This window comes from Pelobates fuscus, chromosome 1 (assembly GCF_036172605.1).
Source record: "Pelobates fuscus isolate aPelFus1 chromosome 1, aPelFus1.pri, whole genome shotgun sequence".
In the NCBI taxonomy this organism is placed as follows: domain Eukaryota; kingdom Metazoa; phylum Chordata; class Amphibia; order Anura; family Pelobatidae; genus Pelobates; species Pelobates fuscus.
Genome location: NC_086317.1, coordinates 157,166,428 through 157,187,065, shown reverse-complemented (window position 1 = coordinate 157,187,065; position 20,638 = coordinate 157,166,428).

Genomic DNA, 20,638 nt, shown 5'->3' with positions numbered 1-20,638 from the left:
TTCTTTTGGCACAGGTTGCAAATGGCATCGCTGTTGTCAGAGGCAGACACAAAAAAAAATGCCACACTACTGAGCTCTGCAGTTACGGCATTCTGGTGGTGGCAACAGCATGCGTTGATTGGCGTGCTGTCTGGCTGACCCCGGGGGCCGATGCATGCTGTCTGACTGTGCCACTAGCTCCTTGCGACGACCTCCCCCTGCTTCCAACTCGTCTCCTCCTCCTCCTCTCTGTCTCCCAATCTGAACTTTCCCCCTGTTCTTCTTCTCTTCTAGCGGGCACCCACGTGACATCCACGGACGCATCGTCATCATCAACCGCTTCACTTGTATCTGACAACTCAGCAAAGGAAGCAGCAGTGGGTACAACATCATCATCATCACACCGTACGTGTGTAATGCTGCCTGACTGAGACATATCCCTGTTATCTACATCCTCTGGCAATAATGGTTGCGCATCACTCATTTCTTCCAACTGATGTGTAAACAACTCCTCTGACATACCAAGTGAAGTGGCTGTGGTGCTAGTGTTGGTGGTGGCGGCAGGTGGGCGAGTGGTAACTTGAGAGGTGCCCGAAGCTAAGCTGGAGGAGGATGGTGCGTCGAGTTTCCGAGCGGAAGCTGTAGAAGATTGGGTATCCTGTGTTAGCCAGTTAACTATGTCCTCAGAACTTTTCAAGTTCAGGGTACGTGGCCTCTGAACATTGGGCATTATTCTAGGGCCAAAGGGAATCACAGAACCACGACCACGACGGCCCCTGCGGGTTGGCCTGCCTCTGCCTGTCATTTTTTTTTTTATTAGTGGTACTATGCGTACAAGCTACTGTGACAACAGATATGAGTGGCACTGGTGTGACACTGTGCCCTGGCAGACCCTGAAACGCACACTCGTGAAGGAAACTGACTGCTATTATATTACAGTCCAAAAAGTTTTTTTTTATTAAATGCAAGCTATTGGGACACCAGATATGAGTGAGTGGTGGCACTGGGCATGCCCTGAAACGCACACTAGTGAAGGAAACTGACTGCTATTATATTACCGTCCAAAAAGTTTTTGTTAAATGCAAGCTATTGTGACACCAGATATGAGTGGTGGCACTGGGCAAGTGGGCACAGTATACTCTGCGAGTATGACACACACGCTGGCAGACAACTAACTGCTATTCAATCTATTACAGTCAAAATTGTATTTTTTTTTTTTTTAAATGTACACCACTGTTACACCAGATATGAGTTGCACTGGTGTGACACTGTGCCCTGGCAGGCCCTGAAACGCACACTTGTGAAGGAAACTGACTGCTATTATATTACAGTCCAAAAAGGATTTATTTTTGTTAAATGCAAGCTATTGTGACACCAGTGAGTGAGTGGTGGCACTGGGAAAGTGGGCACGGTATACGCTGTGAGCCTGACACACACGCTGGCAGACAACTAACTGCTATTCAATCTATTACAGTCAAAATTGTATTTTTTTTTTTTTTAAATGTACACCACTGTTACACCAGATATGAGTTGCACTGGTGTGACACTGTGCCCTGGCAGGCCCTGAAACGCACACTTGTGAAGGAAACTGACTGCTATTATATTAAAGTCCAAAAAAGATTTATTTTTGTTAAATGCAAGCTATTGTGACACCAGTGAGTGAGTGGTGGCACTGGGAAAGTTGGCACGGTATACGCTGTGAGCCTGACACACACGCTGGCAGACAACTAACTGCTATTCAATCTATTACAGTCAAAATTGTATTTTTTTTTTTTTTAAATGTACACCACTGTTACACCAGATATGAGTTGCACTGGTGTGACACTGTGCCCTGGCAGGCCCTGAAACGCACACTTGTGAAGGAAACTGACTGCTATTATATTACAGTCCAAAAAGTTTAGTTGTTTTTTAGATGCAAGCTATTGTGACACCAGTGAGTGAGTGGTGGCACTGGGAAGGCCCTGAAACGCACACTAGTGAAGGAAACTGACTGCTATTATATTACAGTCAAAAAAGTTTAGTTTTTTTTTAAATGCAAGCTATTGGGTCACCAGTGAGTGAGTGGTGGCACTGGGCAAGTGGGCACAGTATACGCTGTGAGCCTGACACACACGCTGGCAGACAACTAACTGCTATTCAATTTATTACAGTCAAAATTGTATTTTTTTTTTTTTTAAATGTACACTACTGTTACACCTGATATGAGTTGCACTGGTGTAACATTGTGTCCTGGCAGGCCCTGAAACGCACACTAGTGAAGGAAACTGACTGCAATTATATTACAGTCCAAAAAGTTTTTTTTGTTAAATGCAAGCTATTGTGACACCAGATATGAGTGGTGGCACTGGGCAAGTGGGCACAGTATACGCTGCAAGCCTGACACACACGCTGGCAGACAACTAACTGCTATTCAATCTATTACAGTCAAATTTTTATTTTTTTTAAATGTACCCTACTGTTACACCAGATATGAGTTGCACTGGTGTGACACTGTGCCCTGGCAGACCCTGAAATGCACACTAGTGAAGGAAACTGACTATTATACTACATTAAAAAAAAAAGTTTTTTTTTTGTGTAAATGCAAGCTATTGTGACACCAGAGTTTGAGTGGTGGCACTGGGCAAGTGGGCACAGTATTTGCTGTGAGCCTGACACACAGGCTGGCTGGCAGGCAGGCAACTGCAATTACATTACACAGAAAAAAAATAAATCAGACTGATGTTCTAGCCCTAAAAAGGTATTTTTGGGGTGCTGTCCTTACAGCAGAGATCAGATGAGTCCTTCAGGACTGTAGTGGACACTGAATACACTAGCATAGCTATCAATTTCCCTATCAAATCAGCAGCAGCTACACTGTCCCTACTCTCACTAAGAATGCAGCTTCACAATGAATGTAAAATGGATGCTGTCCAGGAGGTGGGAGGGTCTGGGAGGGAGGGTCTGCTGCTGAATAGCTGGAATGTGTCTGCTGACTGTGAGGTACCGGCCAGGGTCAAAGTTTACTCAATGATGACGAATAGGTCGCGGACCGAACAGCGCATGTGTTCACCATCCGTGGCGAACGCGAACAAGCGATGTTCGCCAGGAACTATTCACCAGCGAACAGTTCGGGACATCACTACTCCTAAACTCATTAGTCATTGAAAAATGTATGACATCCATTTGCAGCTATTGCTACCAAAATATTTCTTGTTGAATACATATGGGAAGTTCCTTGGAGTTATTGCGGACGTGACATCTGCATTAATGATATTGACTAAAGTTGAGCGGACACCTGGATGTTCGGGTCCGGCAGGTTCGGTCGAACTTTGAAAAAAAGTCCGGGTTCGGGCTCGAACTTGATTCCGAACCCGAACCCCATAAAAGTCAATGGGGACCTGAACTTTTGGGCAAAAAATGCCTCTAAAAAAGTCCTGGAAAGGGGGTAAGAGTAGGACAAGTGCCCTGCAAACAAATGTGGATAGGGAAATCACTTAAAATAACAAAAATATATAAATTAAGCAGCCGCTTAGTAGATAACTCCCTAATTCCCACGATATTAGGGAGCTATCTACCAAAAGACGGAAAGACCTAAATTGGTCTTTCAGACAAATTTACTAATACTAAGTAAAGATTACTTAGTATTAGTAAATTCATCCCCTACTCGCTATACCGCGAGTAGGGGCGCGAGTAGGGGCGCTAAATAAGAATGTGGAGGGGGGCACCTACTGTCCTCCCCCACCGGCCCCCACCCCTGAGCAACAGGTGGGGGCCCTAGATAACAATAAGGGGTGGGACCTACTGTCCTCCCCCCGGCCCCCACCCCTGCGTGGCAGGTGGGGGCCCTAAATAACAATAAGGGGGGTCCTACTGTCCTCTCCCCGTCCCTCACCCCTCAGCAGTGGGTGGGGGCCATAAATAAAAATTACGGGGGGACCTAATGTCCTCCCCCCGGACCCCCCACCTGTGTGGTGGGTGGGGGCCCTAAATAACATTGTTAACCCCCCAGGTGACTAGGGGTCCCCAAACCCCTAGTCACCCCCTTCCCTAAACCCCTAGTCACCCCCTCCCCCCCAAAAAATAACCCCTACCTACCCCCCTCATCCTAAAAATAATGAGGGGGGACCCTTATCTAAATACCTGTAAAAAAAAATAGACTAACCATTTGATGTCTTCTTTCTTCTAAACTCTTCTTTTTTCAGCCCCCAAAAAGGCCCCCAAAAAATCCATAATAACCAACCCATGGAGGGCTCCACGCAGACTGAGCTCAGCAGGGTGGGGGGAAGGCTTATAAAGCCTTGCCCCGTCTTGCATTTAGGCTCAGAGCACTCTGATTAGTGGGTTTAAGCCATCCAATCAGAGTGCTCTGACAGGTAAATGAAGAGACTGACAGGTAAGTCTCTACATTTACCTGTCACAGCACTCTGATTGGTTGGCTTGAAATCCACCAATCAGAGTGCTCTGTGTCATTTTACACAGCGTGGGAAAGTTCTTTGGAATTTTCCCACGCTGTGTAATTTGACTCATAACACTCTGATTGGTTACTTAATCCACCAATCAGAGTGTTCTGTTTTTTCATTTTCGCACGCTGTGTAAAATGACACAGAGCACTCTTATTGGCTGGATTTCAAGCTAACCAATCAGAGTGATCTGTGTAATTTTACACAGCGTGGGAAAATGCCAATGACACAGAGCACTCTGATTGGCTGGATTTCAAGCCCACCACTACTTCACAGTACCCCAATATCGGTGGGTCCTACACTAATTCTAATGCAGGAGAAAAATTAAATAGTAGTAGTGCTGAATAAGCTAAAGTATGTTAATAACAAGCATGGGATAATAAATAATATATAGGACATTTTTAGGAAGCTTGTGCAAGTCTCATGCACCGAGATGTAGCTAGAGCTGCATAAACAAAGTGATTTACCTCCTAAATGGTGAAGAATTGAGCAGTGAGACTGCAGGGGCATGAAAGAGGCACCAAAACAGCTTTATTAAGCTAAAGTTGCTTTTGTAACTGTAGTGTCCCTTTAAATTCATCACCAGTTATTTTTTTTTACTATTGTATTAACAAGAATTTATTCATAAAGATTGTAATGCACTTTATCAACAAATTCTATGTGTTGAATTAGTCCTTAAACCGACATTTTGTTCTGCCCCGGGCAACTCTGGTTACACCACTATATGAGTCTTCGTGTGTAATTGTATAAGAAGAGTTAGCACAGCTAAACGGACAAAGGCAAATGTATAAGTATGGGGATGGTGCTGGTGATTGACTTTATGTGTGTAGGAGAGTGGTTATGGGTTTGGAGTGGGGCAGGGATCATCTTACCTCAGTGCCTTTTGGGATTCTGGCCAGCAAACAACTTCCTTCCCATTCACCCTCTTTTGTGTTTCTGTTTCTGTCACAGCTTGCAGGGAGCGTGTCCTTGCAAATAGAGTTGGGGAGTATCAGATTTAATGTTAGGAGATGTACAAGGTGGGTCTCAACTTCCCCTGCTCTGTAGGGTAAACTTTTCAGTTACTGACTTAGACGTGCCCACCGAGCTAAAAGCCGGCTAGTGCTGAGCATTTAACGGAAAAGGGAATTTTGGTTTGGACGAGGGGGGAGGCGAAAGCCCAATAGGCAAGTTTTGGTTCATAGGCACCTAGTTAAGTTCATTGGCAAGGACGGTTATTTCAGCTAAAGGCTGTAGGGCAATAGGTGTTAATTTATATGTAAAGTTATGGTTATGTATATATATTTAGGTGCCTATTTATATTTGAATTGAAATAAATGATTAAAGGTCGGATGAGTCCTACAGTTGTACGTTTAATAAATGATGTGGCCTGTTTCATCCAATATTCGTTGTCTGTCGTTATTGGGGGAAAAATTTGGGTAAGTTATTCATAGATGCACCACATTCCCCGCTACATTCATACATGTTTCTTGGGCTGTAATTGCATAAGTGTGTGCATTTGAGGGTGTAATAATATGACTGTGTATGATAATTTAATTGTATGTGTTTATTATTGTGTTTGTGTGTGAGAGTGTGTAATTGTATGAGTGTGCTTTGCCTGAAGGTGTAATTGTATAAGTAAGTATATGTTTTTTAAGGATGTAATTGTATGAATGTGTACAAAGCATGCACATCACATTTTGCTAGTGCGCATGCAGCAAATTTTTCCATATGTTATGTTATTTTTTTTCTAATTATATATTTATTTATTTTTCTTAATTAACTGTGAATACTTATTAAAGTATCTCTGTCACATCTATCTCCTTCCCAAAAATAGCTATTACATAAATATACAATTTTTATAAAATGCTCACACTGACTGTGTTGGAATTGTAATAGGGACTACTTTGTCTTAATATTTTCCGTCCACTTACCAAAACTTGACAAAAGGCAGAGCTACCTTTGTTAAATTTTGTCATTTCTCCCAGCCATCATTAGTGACACCAAAGAACAAAACTTGTCCAGATTAAAATCGGTGCTTTCTCACCCTGTACAAAGTATAAATAGCACCAAAATTGGGACCAAATGCATCCAGCAGTATGCATGTACGTGAATTATTGTTCACTTACTTTTTGCAAGCAAATTTAAGTACTATATGCCCACTGGTAGCGCTAAGCTCATTGGCGTATGAGTTCATCATGTGGCAGCTGTCCAGTGCATGCTGGTCAAAACCACATTAAAGTAACAAAATATGGATTAAAATGCCTATGGGGACTACTTCTTACTTCCCTCCCACTTACCAGGCTGCTCACTTAGCTCTGCCCCACCAATTTAGCCCTGCCCCATTGACCGGTTAGCTCCGCTCATGCCGCTAGCTTAGCTTTCCCACTGCCTTGTCTGATAGAACCGAGTGGAGGATAATGAAATTGAGCTTGTGTTTAGTGAGCTTGTAAGTGTGTCATTGAGATTGTGTGTGTGTTTGTATCAGGTAAGTATGTTCTGACAGTACCTGCCTTGCACTACAGTTTTCTAAAAGACTATTTCACTTTCCCTGGCTTTCCCTACCTTCCCTTCTGGATTTATATTGAGAACACTTTCCCTCCCAATACTATTCAATGGTGCCAGGGAGTAAGGGGAAGCCGATAGAACTTCAGTGGGGCTTAGTTACAAATCTCCTTGAACTCCCATTCGGCCACCACGAGCCTCACCTCCCAGTCAAAATTCCTTCCTCATGTTACCCCATTTCTACTTTACCCAGGAGAGAGCTAATTGGAGGGAAGGTACAAGAGACCTTGAGGAACAAATCGCTCCCTGAAAGCCAGGGGGAGCTCCCTTTTTCCACGGTATCACAATGCCCGTAAAATGATTAACATGGTGGAGTGTCCACAATTCCTTATGTATCTGAGCGCTCGTTTGCCAGGATGAGCACTCTGATCAGACCTTTCCAACAGTATATTACTTGTGGGGTTTCGGGACTGTTTTACAGTATTAATGTTTTTTTGTTTTGTTTTTTCATGTAAGACGTTCTATATCTGGAGATAATTGATTTAGCAAGAGATGACTTCATTATCTCCCACACACAGAGACGCCAGGCCAGGGTGTGACCACCTATATGAACAATGGAGACCCCCTACTGGGGGTCTGTGTATAAAAGACCACCATGTCCCATTAAACATTGTCATTGTTCCAACATCAAGTTTTGATTTGTGGGGGGAATAAGGACTATAACACTTCATAGCGCTTTCTTTCAACTCAAGGGATATTCCAGCTTAGATATTCAGCCACACTTGTGTTTAGTAACCTTGTGTGTATTGACTTTGTTCATCATATCAGTGAGCTGTCTATAGTCAGCTGTGTGAGCTTGTTATATTGTGTGTGTGCACATCAGTGATCTTCTATGTAGTGAGCATGTGTATGTTTCCGTGAGATTATGCATTTTTGTGTCAGTGAGCTGTCTATAGTGAGCTGTGTGGGTTTGTGTGTAGTTAGCTGTTTGTAGAGAGCTTGTATATGTGATGAGCTTTCTTTAGTGAGCTTGTTATGTGTGTGTAGTGAGTGGTGTTGGAGTGATTATTCTATAGTGAGCTTGAACATTGTGAATTAAAAAAAAAAACACAATGTAACTCCAAGTCAATCACACTTCTGTGAAATCAAACTGTCCACTTAGGAAGCAACACTGAGTGACAATCAATTTTACATGCTGTTGTGCAAATGGGATAGACAACAGGTGGAAATTATAGGCAATTAGCAAGACACCCCCAATAAAGGAGAGGTTCTGCAGGTATTGACCACAGATCACTTCTCAGTTCCGATGCTTCCTGGCTGATGTTTTGGTCACTTTTGAATGCTGGCGGTGCTTTCACTCCAGTGGTAGCATGAGACGGAGTCTACAACCCACACAAGTGGCTCAGGTATTGCAGCTCATCCAGGATGGCACATCAATGCGAGCTGCGGCAAGAAGGTTTGCTGTGTCTGTCAGCGTAGTGTCCAGAGCATGGAGGCGCTACCAGGAGACAGGCCAGTACATCAGGAGACATGGAGGAGGCCGTAGGAGGGCAACAACCCAGCAGCAGGACCGCTACTCCGCCTTTGTGCAAGGAGGAACAGGAGGAGCACTGCCAGAGCCCTGCAAAATGACCTCCAGCAGGCCACAAATATGCATGAGTCTTCTCAAATGCTCAGAAACAGACTCCATGAGGGTGGTATGAGGGCCCAACGTCCACAGGTGGGGGTTATGCTTACAGCCCAACACAGTGCAGGACGTTTGGCATTTGCCAGAGAACACCAAGATTGGCAAATTCGCCACTGGCACCCTGTGCTCTTAACAGATGAAAGCAGGTTCACGCTGAGCACATGTGTCAGACATGACAGAGTCTGGAGATGCCGTTGAGAACATTCTGCTGCCTTCAACATCCTCCAGCATGACCGGTTTGGCAGTGGGTCAGTAATGGTGTGGGGTGGCATATGTTTGGGGGGCCGCACAGCCCTCCATGTGCTCGCCAGAGGTAGCCTGACTGCCATTAGGTACCGAGATGAGATCCTCAGACCCCTTGTGAGACCATATGCTAGTGTGGTTGGCCCTGGGTTCCTCCTAATGGAAGATAATTCTAGACCTCATGTGGCTGGAGTGTGTCAGCAGTCAGGCATTGATGCTATGGACTGGCCCGCCCGTTTCCCAGACCTGAATCCAATTGAGCACATCTGGGACATCATGTCTCGCTCCATCCACCAATGTCACGTTGCACCAGAGACTGTCCAGGAGTTGGCAGATGCTTTAGTCCAGATCTGGGAAGAGATCCCTCAGGAGACCATCCGCCACCTCATCAGGAGCATGCACAGGCATTGTAGGGAGGTCATACAGGCACGTGGAGGCCACACACACTATTGAGCCTCATTTTTACTTGTTTTAAGGACATTACATCAAAGTTGGATCAGGCTGTAGTGTGACTCCAAATCCAGACCTCCATGCGTTGAAAAATTGGATTTCCATTTTTAAATTTTTGTGTGATTTTGTTGTCAGCACATTTAACGATGTAAAGAACAAATTATTTAAGAAGAATATTTAATTCATTCAGATCTAGGATGTGTTATTTTTGTGTTCCCTTTATTTTTTTGAGCAGTAAATATATATCTATCTATATATCTATCTATATATATATTTTATACCTCCAAAATATGCAACAATATTACATACATATTTTCTGAGGGGTGCATCAACCTAATGGTTGATTTTATTTCAACATATAGGAGTCAGTGGCATAACTACTGTGACCAGGGAGCTGCAACCGGGCCCGTCACTTCATCTTGTGACTGATTATTTGCTTATGGTGATTATGACAGACAGACAGTTAAAAATTAAGTAGGAAGTGTCTTTTAAAAAAAAAAAAAAATGTCTTTAATAAAAATATGCAAAGTGAAAGATTTGGCTTTTCTAGGCTGAGATGCACATCATAAAAATAACTAAAATAAAAGAAAACAGGCATTGGTCATCACCTGGTGACAAAGGGTGCAAAAATAGAATATTAACAATCAAATATTGCATCAAAATGTATTCACTGTTTATTCCACCTAAAGGTTTTAAAAACAACTTAGCTGGTTGATAGATTGCCCTATGCATTGAAAATTTAAGAAGCCATGCCGCTATTTCTAACACATATGGTTGTAGATCTGTCAGTGAAAACCGTGCTATTCTTGGTTCAAGATGCTAAACGGTGAGAGACATTCTGTGGGTTGCCAGTAATTGCTGAATATTTAGCACTTCTCCTGGAATAGCATCTAATTTTGTCTTATTAAAATTCCCCACAGAGACTTAAGTAATAGTATCATGTCTTAGACCTGCAGTGGACTTGTTGATCTGGTTTTTAAAAGTAGTTTTTTTCATTTGCATAATGTTTACGTATAGAAAATTGTCCTAGAATGTTGTCATAGCATTTTTGTGGAAGATATATTTGGTAACAATAATTTCTTAAATGGTTTAATGGTTTTATATCATTGCTAAATGGCCAAAGCAATTATATTGCTATTCAGGTTATGTGCTTTTAGATGCCCTCAGGAAAGTCCCCAGGTGGAACTGAAACATCAACCGACCTTTACTTTATTGACATGAATGACACTGGAGTGTATCTGTCAATGGATATATAATAAAGAACTGAAACTTTTGTAACTAAGTTCCAGGCCCTGGGGAGATAGCGCAGCTAAGCGGACAAGGGCACATGTAGGAGTGTGGGGATAGATAGAGGGGAGGGACTTGGGAAGTGTGCATGGGAGGGGTTAGGTTTAATGTTAGTGTAGGGGAGGTCTAATGTAAGTTAGTGTAGGGGTTATGGGCCAGCAAACCGCTTCTTGTCTCCAGCTCCTGTTTGCCTGGGCCTGCAGATTGACACAGCTTGAGGTGATGGATATTGAGGCGATCCTGTCGTCCCTCAGGGCTGCTGCTGCGCTGGATGGTGGCCGGCAACTGAGGGAGCATTTTCAACGCATTAGTGGAGGTATGGCTACCGGTGTGGGCACCCCCGTGGCCTACCCTCCCCTGGAGCACCCCCTGTGGTCTCCCCTTCTGCCCCCCATGCGGTCCCTGCCCCTGGGGGCCGCACCAGCACTGGCAGGCGTTTCCCGTCCGCCTGCCAGGCTGTCTCCTGACACCACTCCTCGGGCCCGGTCAGGGGAGGGCTGGCAGCCTTAGGCCTGGGGGGGAAAAACCAGTCAAGTGGCCCATTGCGCCACCAAATCAGTTCACCATTCATGCCCACCTTTTCCTGGTTTTATAACGGATATTGATGTTATGCTAATCAGTAGCTCTTTGCCATACCCACTCCTTCACGGCTCTGACTTTCAATGTTGTCAGAGCACAGGCTGAGAATCTCTGAGCCTGTGCTCTGACTCACTAACTGAGCGCTGGAACAACGAGGGAGAGGAAATGATCTGACTGCACCAACTGCTGGTGCGCACCAGTGGACCACCAGCGAATCGTTTAAATTAAATATGCTGGTGTACCCAACTTGTGAGCTGTGTTGGCCGCCGGCTGCCTCTGTTGTCATGGCACCCTGCGTGACCGCACAGCTTGCCCACCCCAACGGCTGGCCCTGCTGACACACACTGACGTTACTACTTAGACATCCCTCAATATTAATACAGACATCAGAGTAAACACCAATAAACTGTGGAAACAGAGCTGATCCCCCCAAATTTATAAAGGTTTGCTTAGAGGATTTATTGTAAGATTAAATCATGCCTCCTCCTCTCTCTCCCCCATGCGCTGCTCTGTAGGCTGGGAGGAAGTGAAGAGTAATCACAGTCAGTGGCGGCTCTAGACTTTGTGAGGCCTTAGGCGAAACTCAAACTTGAGGCCCCCACTAACACCTAAAGTTAAAAATAGGGGTTGCATTGTGTGTATAAGGTGCTGTTGTTGTATTTAAGGACGAGCTTGCAGCGCTGGATACAGAGAGCTAGTCTCTGTATTCATCGTTCAGAGGCTTGCAGTGTAGCGGCAGGTGGTGGTAGGGGGGCTGTGACAAGGTAGTGAGGTGGTAGGAGGACAGTAGGAGGGCAGAGGGTGGCTGGGGCAGAGGGTGGTAGGGTTCCCCTGGGGCAGGGGGGTTATGACAAAGCACGGGGTGGTAGGACGGCAGTGACAGGGTACGGGGTGGTAGGGTGGCTGTGACAGGGGGTTGCAGGAGGGCAGTGACAGGGTACGGGGTGGTAGGGAGCAGAAGGTGGTAGGGTGGCTGTGACAGGGCAGGGGATGGTAGGGGGCATAGGATGGTAGGAGGGCAGAGGGTGGTAGGAGTACAGTGACAGGGTAGTGGGGTGGTAGGAGGGCAGAGGGTGGCTGGGGCAGAGGGTGGTAGGAGGACAGTGACAGGGTAGTGGGGAGGTAGGAGGGCAGAGGGTGGCTTGGGTAGGGGGTGGTAGGAGGGCAGTGACAGGGTACAGGTAGTAGGGAGCAGAGCGTGGTATGGTGGCTGTGACAGGGCAGGGGATGGTAGGGGGCATAGGATAGTAGGACGGCAGAGGGTGGTAGGGTGGCTGGGGCAGGGGGTGGTAAGAGGGCAGAGGGTGGCTGGGCCAGGGGTTGGTAGGAGGACAGAGGGTGGCTGGGATGGTAGGGGGGGGCTATGACAGGGCAGGGGGTGCTAGGAGGACAGTGACAGGGTAGTAGGAGGGCAGAGGGTGGCTGGGGCAGTGGTGGTAGGGTGGCTGGGGCAGTGGTGGTGGGGTGGCTGGGGCAGTGGGTGGCTGGGGCAGTGGGGGGCTGGGGTGGCTGGGGCAGAGGGTGGCTGGGGTGGCTGGGGCAGAGGGTGGCTGGGGCAGAGGGTGGTGGGGGGGCTGGGGTGGTAAGAGGACAGAGGGTGGCTGGGGCGGTAGGTGGGACTATGACAGGGCAGGGGGTGGTAGGAGGACAGTGACAGGGTAGTGGTGGGGTGGCTGGGGCAGTGGTGGTAGGGTGGCTGAGGGTGGCTGGGGCAGAGGGTGGTGGGGTGCCTGGGGCAGAGGGTGGTGGGGTGGCTGGGGCAGAGGGTGGTGGGGTGGCTGGGGAAGAGGGTGGCGGAGTGGCTGGGGCAGTGGTGGTGGGGTGGCTGGGGCAGAGGGTGGCTGGGGCAGAGGGTGGCTGGGACAGTGGTGGTGGGGTGGCAGTGGTGGTGGGCTGGCTGGGGCAGAGGGTGGCTGGGGCAGTGGTGATGGGGTGGCTGGGTCATTGGTGGTGGGGTGGCTAGGGCAGAGGGTGGCTGGGGCAGAGGGTGGCTGGGGCAGTGGTGGTGGGGTGGCTGGGGCAGTGGTGGTGGGGTGGCTGGGGCAGTGGGTGGCTGGGGCAGTGGTGGTGGGGTGGCAGTGGTGGTGGGCTTGCTGGGGCAATGGTGGTGGGGTGGCTGGGGCAGTGGTGGTGGGGTGGCTGGGGCAATGGTGGTGGGGTGGCTGGGGTGGTGGTGTGGTGGCTGGGACAGAGGGTGGTAGGAGGGCAGGGTGGGGAGCGGAGGCATACCTTAGGATCCCTGGTGGTCCAGTGGGCGGCCAGGCTGTTTCCCTGGTGGTCCGGTGGGCTCCCTTTACGGTCTGCAGCTCCGCCGGGTGCAGAGCTGCAGACCACGTGGTAAGTTTAGTCTCGCGATCTCAGCCAGTCAGAGCGTTGCCGTGGTAACCCGCGGCAACGCTCTGATTGGCTGAGATCGCGAGAGCCACTCAGTCTGCAGCTCTGCGCTCGGCGGAGCTGCAGACAGGCTGGCTCTCCCGGGCAGGCATAGGAGGGGCCTCGCACCCGGCGGCATTAAGGGCAAGCCGCCGGGCACCCTCCTGTGTCGGGTCCTCGGTCTCTGACCGAGGACCCGACCTGTCACACTGCCCTAAGGCGATTTAGGCGGCCGCGAGGCCCCCATAAGCGCGAGGCCTTAGGCGGCCGCCTAAATCGCCTAATTAGAGAGCCGCCTCTGATCACAGTCTCCCAGCACAACGCCACCTGTGGCTGCATGGGGAACAGCTGTTTAATGTAATGCTTGCAGGACGGCCAGCTGCCGCAGAACCTCTTTGTTTCCGTCTCTGCAAAGGGCTCCAGGCACTGCTTGTTGTGAGTGTGAGCCACTGTAAATTAGGGGCAGAGGGCACTTGCACTGCGGTCAAGACGGGTCTGGGCAGGAGGAGAGTGCAGTGCAATCAGTGAACTCCCCTCCTGTGGGTCACCAGTAGACTGGTGCACCTGCCCAGGATCAGAGCCGGTGCAAGGATTTTTGCCGCCCTAGACAAAATATAAATTTGCCGCCCCCCCATGTGACATCACAATGCCCCACCCATATGATCTGCCATATGAACTAACGCCAGTGCTGCACACAGTGTGTGTTTACATTAAAAAGCCTGCAGGGACCAGCTATAGACACCACAACCACTTCATTAAGCTATAGTGTCCCTTTAATGTGAGGTAAATTATAGATTAGTGTCACTAATAATATACTAGATTGCCTACTTACAATTAGATGAGCTGCAGTTTGGCTCCACTGGTCTGGTGTAGAACAGGATCTCTGGAGGCTGTTTGCAACTGTGGTCACAAAATTCAATGTTCTGGGAGAATTAGAAGCAGCTCCATTTTGGGGGGCCTCTTACACAGCTCAAGGTCTGGGCCCCAGGGCCTGACGGTGGGTATGCCCATAAGGCACACTCTTCATTCCACTTATATGTTCCACCCACCCATGAGTTCGCTCACAGGGAGTGAAGTGTGTAGGGGATGTGTTATGAGTTATTGTAGAGGATCTAATATGTGTGCTTATGGTATGTAGTTTATAGGGATACCAGTTTGTGCAGGTGATGCAGTGTGTTTGTGTGTAGTGGAAGCAGTGTGTATTTGTGTATAAGGGATGTATTATGTGTTTCTGGTTGTGTGTAAGGGATGCATTGTGTGAATCTGTGTTTGTATGCATAAGGGATGCAAGGTGTGTGTCTGTATGTGTGTGCATTGAGTGTAAGAGATGCATTGTGTTTCTGTGTGTATGTAAGAAAAGCAGTGTGTGTGTGTTTGCATTGTCTGTTTCTGTGTATGTGTGCAAAGGATGCATTGTCTTTGTGTGGGGGTTGCATTGTGTGTGTGTGTGTAATGGATGCATTGTGTGTTTCTCTGTGTGTAAGGGAAGCATGTTGTGTTTCTGTGTATGTATAGGGATGCATTGTGTGTTTCTGTGTATGTATAGGGATGCATTGTGTGTGTGTGTGTGCGCAGAGTGTGAAAGAGCCCCCTGTCTTGCCCCCTGTCCTATAGAGCTGTCCTTTCTGTCCCTTAGAGCTTAGAACTCCCCCTTCTTCTTCTTACCCCCTCTTCTTCTTCTTCTTACACCCCCTCCTTCTTCTTACCCCCTTCTTCTTCTTACTCCCCCTTCTTCTTACTCCCCCTTCTTCTTACTCCCCCTTCTTCTTACTCCCCCTTCTTTTTACTCCCCCTTCTTCTTCTTACTCTCCCCCCTCCTCTTACTCCCCCCTCCCCTCTAACTCCCCCCTCCCCTCTTACTCTCCCCCTCCGCTCTTCTTACTCCCCACCCCTTCTTCTTACTCCCCCCTCCCCTCTCCTTACTCCCCCTCCCTCTCCCCCTCTTCTTACTCTCCCCCTCCCCTCCTCTTACGCTCCCCCCTCCCCTCCTCTTACTCCCCCCTCCCCTCTTACTCCCCCCTCACTCTCCCCCCTCCCTTCCCCTCTTCTTATTCCCCCACCTCCCCTCTTACTCCCCCACCTCCCCTCTTCTTATTCCCCCACCTCCCCTCTTCTTATTCCCCCCTCCCCTCTTCTTATTCCCCCCTCCCTCTTCTTATTCCCCCCTCCCCTCTTCTTATTACCCCCTCCCCTCTTCTTATTCCCCCCTCCCCTCTTCTTATTCCCCCCTCCCCTCTTCTTATTCCCCCTCTCCCCTCTTCTTATTACCCCTCTCCCCTCTTCTTATTCCCCCCCTCTCCCCTCTTCTTATTCCCCCCCTCTCCCCTCTTCTTATTCCCCCCCTCTCCCCTCTTCTTATTCCCCCCCTCTCCCCTCTTCTTATTCTCCCCCCTTCCTTCTTCTTACCCCCCCTCCCTTCTTCTTACCCCCTCCCCTGTAGCGTGGCCGAGCTGCTTTCCGGTCCGCGGTCCCGGCCGGAGTGATGGGAAGGTGCACACTCAGTGTGCACTTCCTGTCAGTCCGGCCGGTTACAGGTAACAGAAACTCCGCGCGGAACAGGAGTTTCTGTTTCCTGTAACCGGCCGGACTGACAGGAAGTGCACACTCAGTGTGCACCTTCCCATCACTCCGTCCGGGACCGCGGACCGGAGACCAGCACGGCGGCCACGCTACAGGGGAGGGGAGGGAGGGAAAAGCTGCTGCAGCCGTCTGAGCGCTCTTTACAGAGCGCTCAGGCGGCTGCAGCATTTAAAGGGCCGGCCCGCCGCGGCCGGTCCTAAAAGAATTTCGGGCGGCCTGGGGGGCAATTGCCTCCCTGCCCCCCGGCCCAGCCCGCCCCTTGGCCCGGTTGAGGAGCAGGAGCCCGGGCCCGAGGCCTCACCAGAACCGCGTGTCTGGGGCTCCAGACATGCGGCCTACTACTGGAGGCCGGAATCTGCGGCCTACTGCGGTCACGCGGGTGGCACGGCCTTCAGCCATGAGGCCTGCCAGCTCCGCGCGGCCTGCGCCATCCTCGCCCGGCCGGCTACTACCAGGCCCAGGCACACCAGGCACACCCCGTGCGCACGCCTATGGCTGAGGGCTGAAGGAGGAGGGAGCATGTCTCTCTACCATGCTCCCTCGCGATTCCCACAATTCACAGCAGTATCTGTGCTGTGAATTGTGGGAACCGCAAGGGAGCATGGTAGAGAGACATGCTCCCTCCTCCTTCAGCCCTCAGCATTAGGAGTGCTGCCAGACCGGCGAGGCTGCCACCCGGCCCGGCGGTTTTAGTCTGGAACGCGGCCGGCTGGACCCCTCTGAGTGTGCCACCGGACCGGCCACCCGGTGGCACATACCTGCACAGCCCCCAAATGCCACGGCCCACCAGGAAATTTCCCGGTATCCCGGTGGGCCAGTCCGGCCCTGTGTTTGCTTTTATTTGAATAACTATCCCTTCATCTCTGTGCCTACATACATTTCCTTTCCCTCAGCTAGCCTATCTGACCCTCACATATCTTTATTCAACAGCCTTATTTCAGAATTAGCCCCAATACGGCTGCAAGAAAGTCTGATCTTTGCACTTACAGATTCCTGGCTGTCCCCCTCTGATAGCGCTACTCCTGCATCTTTATGTTTTGGTGGGCTACAATTCTCTCACACTCCCAGACTCAACTCTAAAGGAGGTGGTGTAGGCATCCTTGTCTCCCCAAAATATACCTTTCAACCAACTCCCCCTACCTTATCCTTTTCTTCTTTTGAATTTCACACTGTCCGCCTATTTAAACCCTATTTAAACCCTTGTATTTACTAATACAAGTAATCTTTACTTAGTATTAGTAAATTTAACTGAAAGACCAATTTAGGTATTTCAGCCTTTTAGTAGATAGCTCCCTAATACCATGGGAATTAGGGAGTTATCTACTTATTCATTCCTGTCATTACATTGACTGGCCAAGTAACTTACATTTTATATGAATGTATGTTACTTGATTGTTGTAATTGTTGCAAATGCTTACTGCTGAATCGAGTTGAGATGAGTTGGAAGCAGGGGGAGGTTGTCGCAAGGAGCTAGCGGCACAGTCAGACAGCATGCATCGGCACCCAGGGTCAGCCAGACAGCACGACAATCAACGCATGCTGTTGCCACCACCAGAATGCCGTCACTGCAGAGCTCAGCAGTGTGGCATTTTTTTTGTGTGTCTGCCTCTGACAACAGCGATGCCATTTGCAACCTGTGCCAAAAGAAACTGAGTCGTGGGAAGTCCAACACCCACCTTGGTACAACTGCTTTGCAAAGGCACATGATCGCACATCACAAACGCCTATGGGATCAACACATGAGTACAAGCAGCACACAAACTCAAGGGTCACTTGGCAGATATGGATTGACACCTGTCCTCAAAACCCCTGATACACACTGACACAGAGCAGAATAGAGACTGTTCCCCCTACATAGGGTCACTTGGCAGATATGGATTGACACCTATCCTAATGATCCCTGATACACACTGACACAGAGCAGAATAGAGACTGTTACCCCTACATAGGGTCACTTGGCAGATATGGATAGACACCTGTCCTCAAAGCCCCTGATACACACTGACACAGAGCAGAATAGAGACTGTTCCCCGTCCTCAACGCCCCTGATACACACTGACACAGAGCAGAATAGAGACTGTTCCCCCTACATAGGGTCACTTGGCAGATATGGATTGACACCTGTCCTCAAAACCCCTGATACACACTGACACAGAGCAGAATAGGGACTGTTCCTCCTACATAGGGTCACTTGGCAGATATGGATTGACACCTGTCCTCAAAGCCCCTGATACACACTGACACAGAGCAGAATAGAGACTGTTCCCCGTCCTCAGAGACCATGATACACACTGACACAGAGCAGAATAGAGACTGTTCCCCGTCCTCAAAGCCCCTGATACACACTGACACAGAGCAGAATAGAGACTGTTCCCCCTACATAGGGTCACTTGGCAGATATGGATTGACACCTGTCCTCAAAGCCCCTGATACACACTGACACAGAGCAGAATAGAGACTGTTCCCCGCCCTCAAAGCCCCTGATACACACTGACACAGAGCAGAATAGAGACTGTTACCCCTACATAGGGTCACTTGGCAGATATGGATTGACACCTATCCTAATGATCCCTGATACATACACACTGACACAGAGCAGAATAGAGACTGTTCCCCCTACATAGGGTCACTTGTCAGATATGGATTGACACCTGTCCTCAAAACCCCTGATACACACTGACACAGAGCAGAATAGAGACTGTTCCCCGTCCTCAGAGACCATGATACACACTGACACAGAGGAGAATAGAGACCGGGGGTCTAGTAGCGTGGACACCCAGCACAGGTTGTTCTCCTTCAGCCTTTTTATACGAGGGTCCCTCAACAGGCACAACAGCATGAAAGACCCCATTTGCACAAGGTTGGATGCCGAGCTACTCATTTCCCGTTCCTCCTCCTCACACAGAGCAGAATAGAGACTGTTCCCACTACATAGGGTCACTTGGCAGATATGGATTGACACCTGTCCTCAAAACCCCTGATACACACTGACACAGAGCAGAATAGAGACTGTTCCCCGTCCTCAAAGCCCCTGATACACACTGACACAGAGCAGAATAGGGACTGTTCCCCGTCCTCAGAGACCATGATACACACTGACACAGAGTAGAATACAGACCGGGGGTCTAGTAGCGTGGACACCCAGCACAGGTCGTTCTTGTAACGGATCGCCTGGCACCCCGACTGGGTACCTCCGTTAATGGATGCTCCTAGCGCTTCCTGAGGACTCCAAGCACTCTGGCAGACACCACAATCACCGAACCGATTCAGCATATGAATCTTCTCAAGCATATGAATGCTGTAGACCGTTGAATAGGAACCATACGAATAGGCTTACACTCCTAGCAGTCAACTGGAACAGCATGCAATAAATCCTTCCCCCAATAATGAGACGACACTTCACTTTGAGGGTAAAACAGGAACTCTGGACTGGCTCATCCAGCCTGGCTTTTATTTCCAACTCACACATACAGGCCACACCCAGGGGGAGGCATAAAAGAACCAATGACATAGATGTTACCTCCCACACATCCCCTCCCCTTAGTGTGACACATAATCCCATTATTCATACAGTTTAAAATATACTTTTTACGCAATATTTATAACTTCAAAACCATACAGTTTAAAATATACTTTTTACGCAATATTTATAACTTCAAAACCATACATCACATTCACACAAAATTACATATCCACAATCAATCCATTCAGGGGAACAACATATTAAAAAATGGCATGGATCAGACCAGGGGTTCAAAAGTTACTAAAAGTATATTTTAAAACCCCTAGCTTTCCAGGGCCTTCTCTGTGCTGGAGAAGTAATCCAATTATCTCCCAGCACAGAGACAGACTCCATTAAGCACATGGGGACACAAAGACAGTAAAACACTTTAAAATACATAAATTCACCTTTTACACATAACACACAGACAATCTCTATACCCCACTCCTTTAAAGTGTCCAGTCCTTCTTTTGGATCATTGATGGTGGTCAGTTTGTTGTTATTCCAAATCAGCAGCTTTGTCGGGAAGCCCCATCGATAAGCCATTTTGTGATCATGAAGATGCTTGGTAATATGTGCAAACTCTCTTCGTCTGGCCATAGTTAAGGTTGATATAGCGATATCCCGCTATAAGGTGCTGGTAAGGTTGGTTTTAATCTTGTCGCTTTAAGGAGTGCCTCCCTAGAGTTATAATAATGAAATCGAGCAATTAAGTCCCTTGGGAGATCTGCTGCAAGCCTGCGTGGTTTTGGCAGACGATGTGCCCTATCCAGTTCCCACAGATTGCCGTTTAACCGCTTAAGGACACATGACACGTGTGACATGTCATGATTCCATTTTATTCCAGAAGTTTGGTCCTTAAGGGGTTAAAGCTGGTACCAGCTCAGAGCACATAGTCGTAATGTAAGTCTGAATTTGATCACCAATTACAGACTCTGCTACACCACGAAACCTAATATTATTCCGGCGAGACCTGTCTTCCAGATCTACCATTTTTTGCCAAAGCTTGGCGTTCTCCTCCTCAAGTTTGTGAAG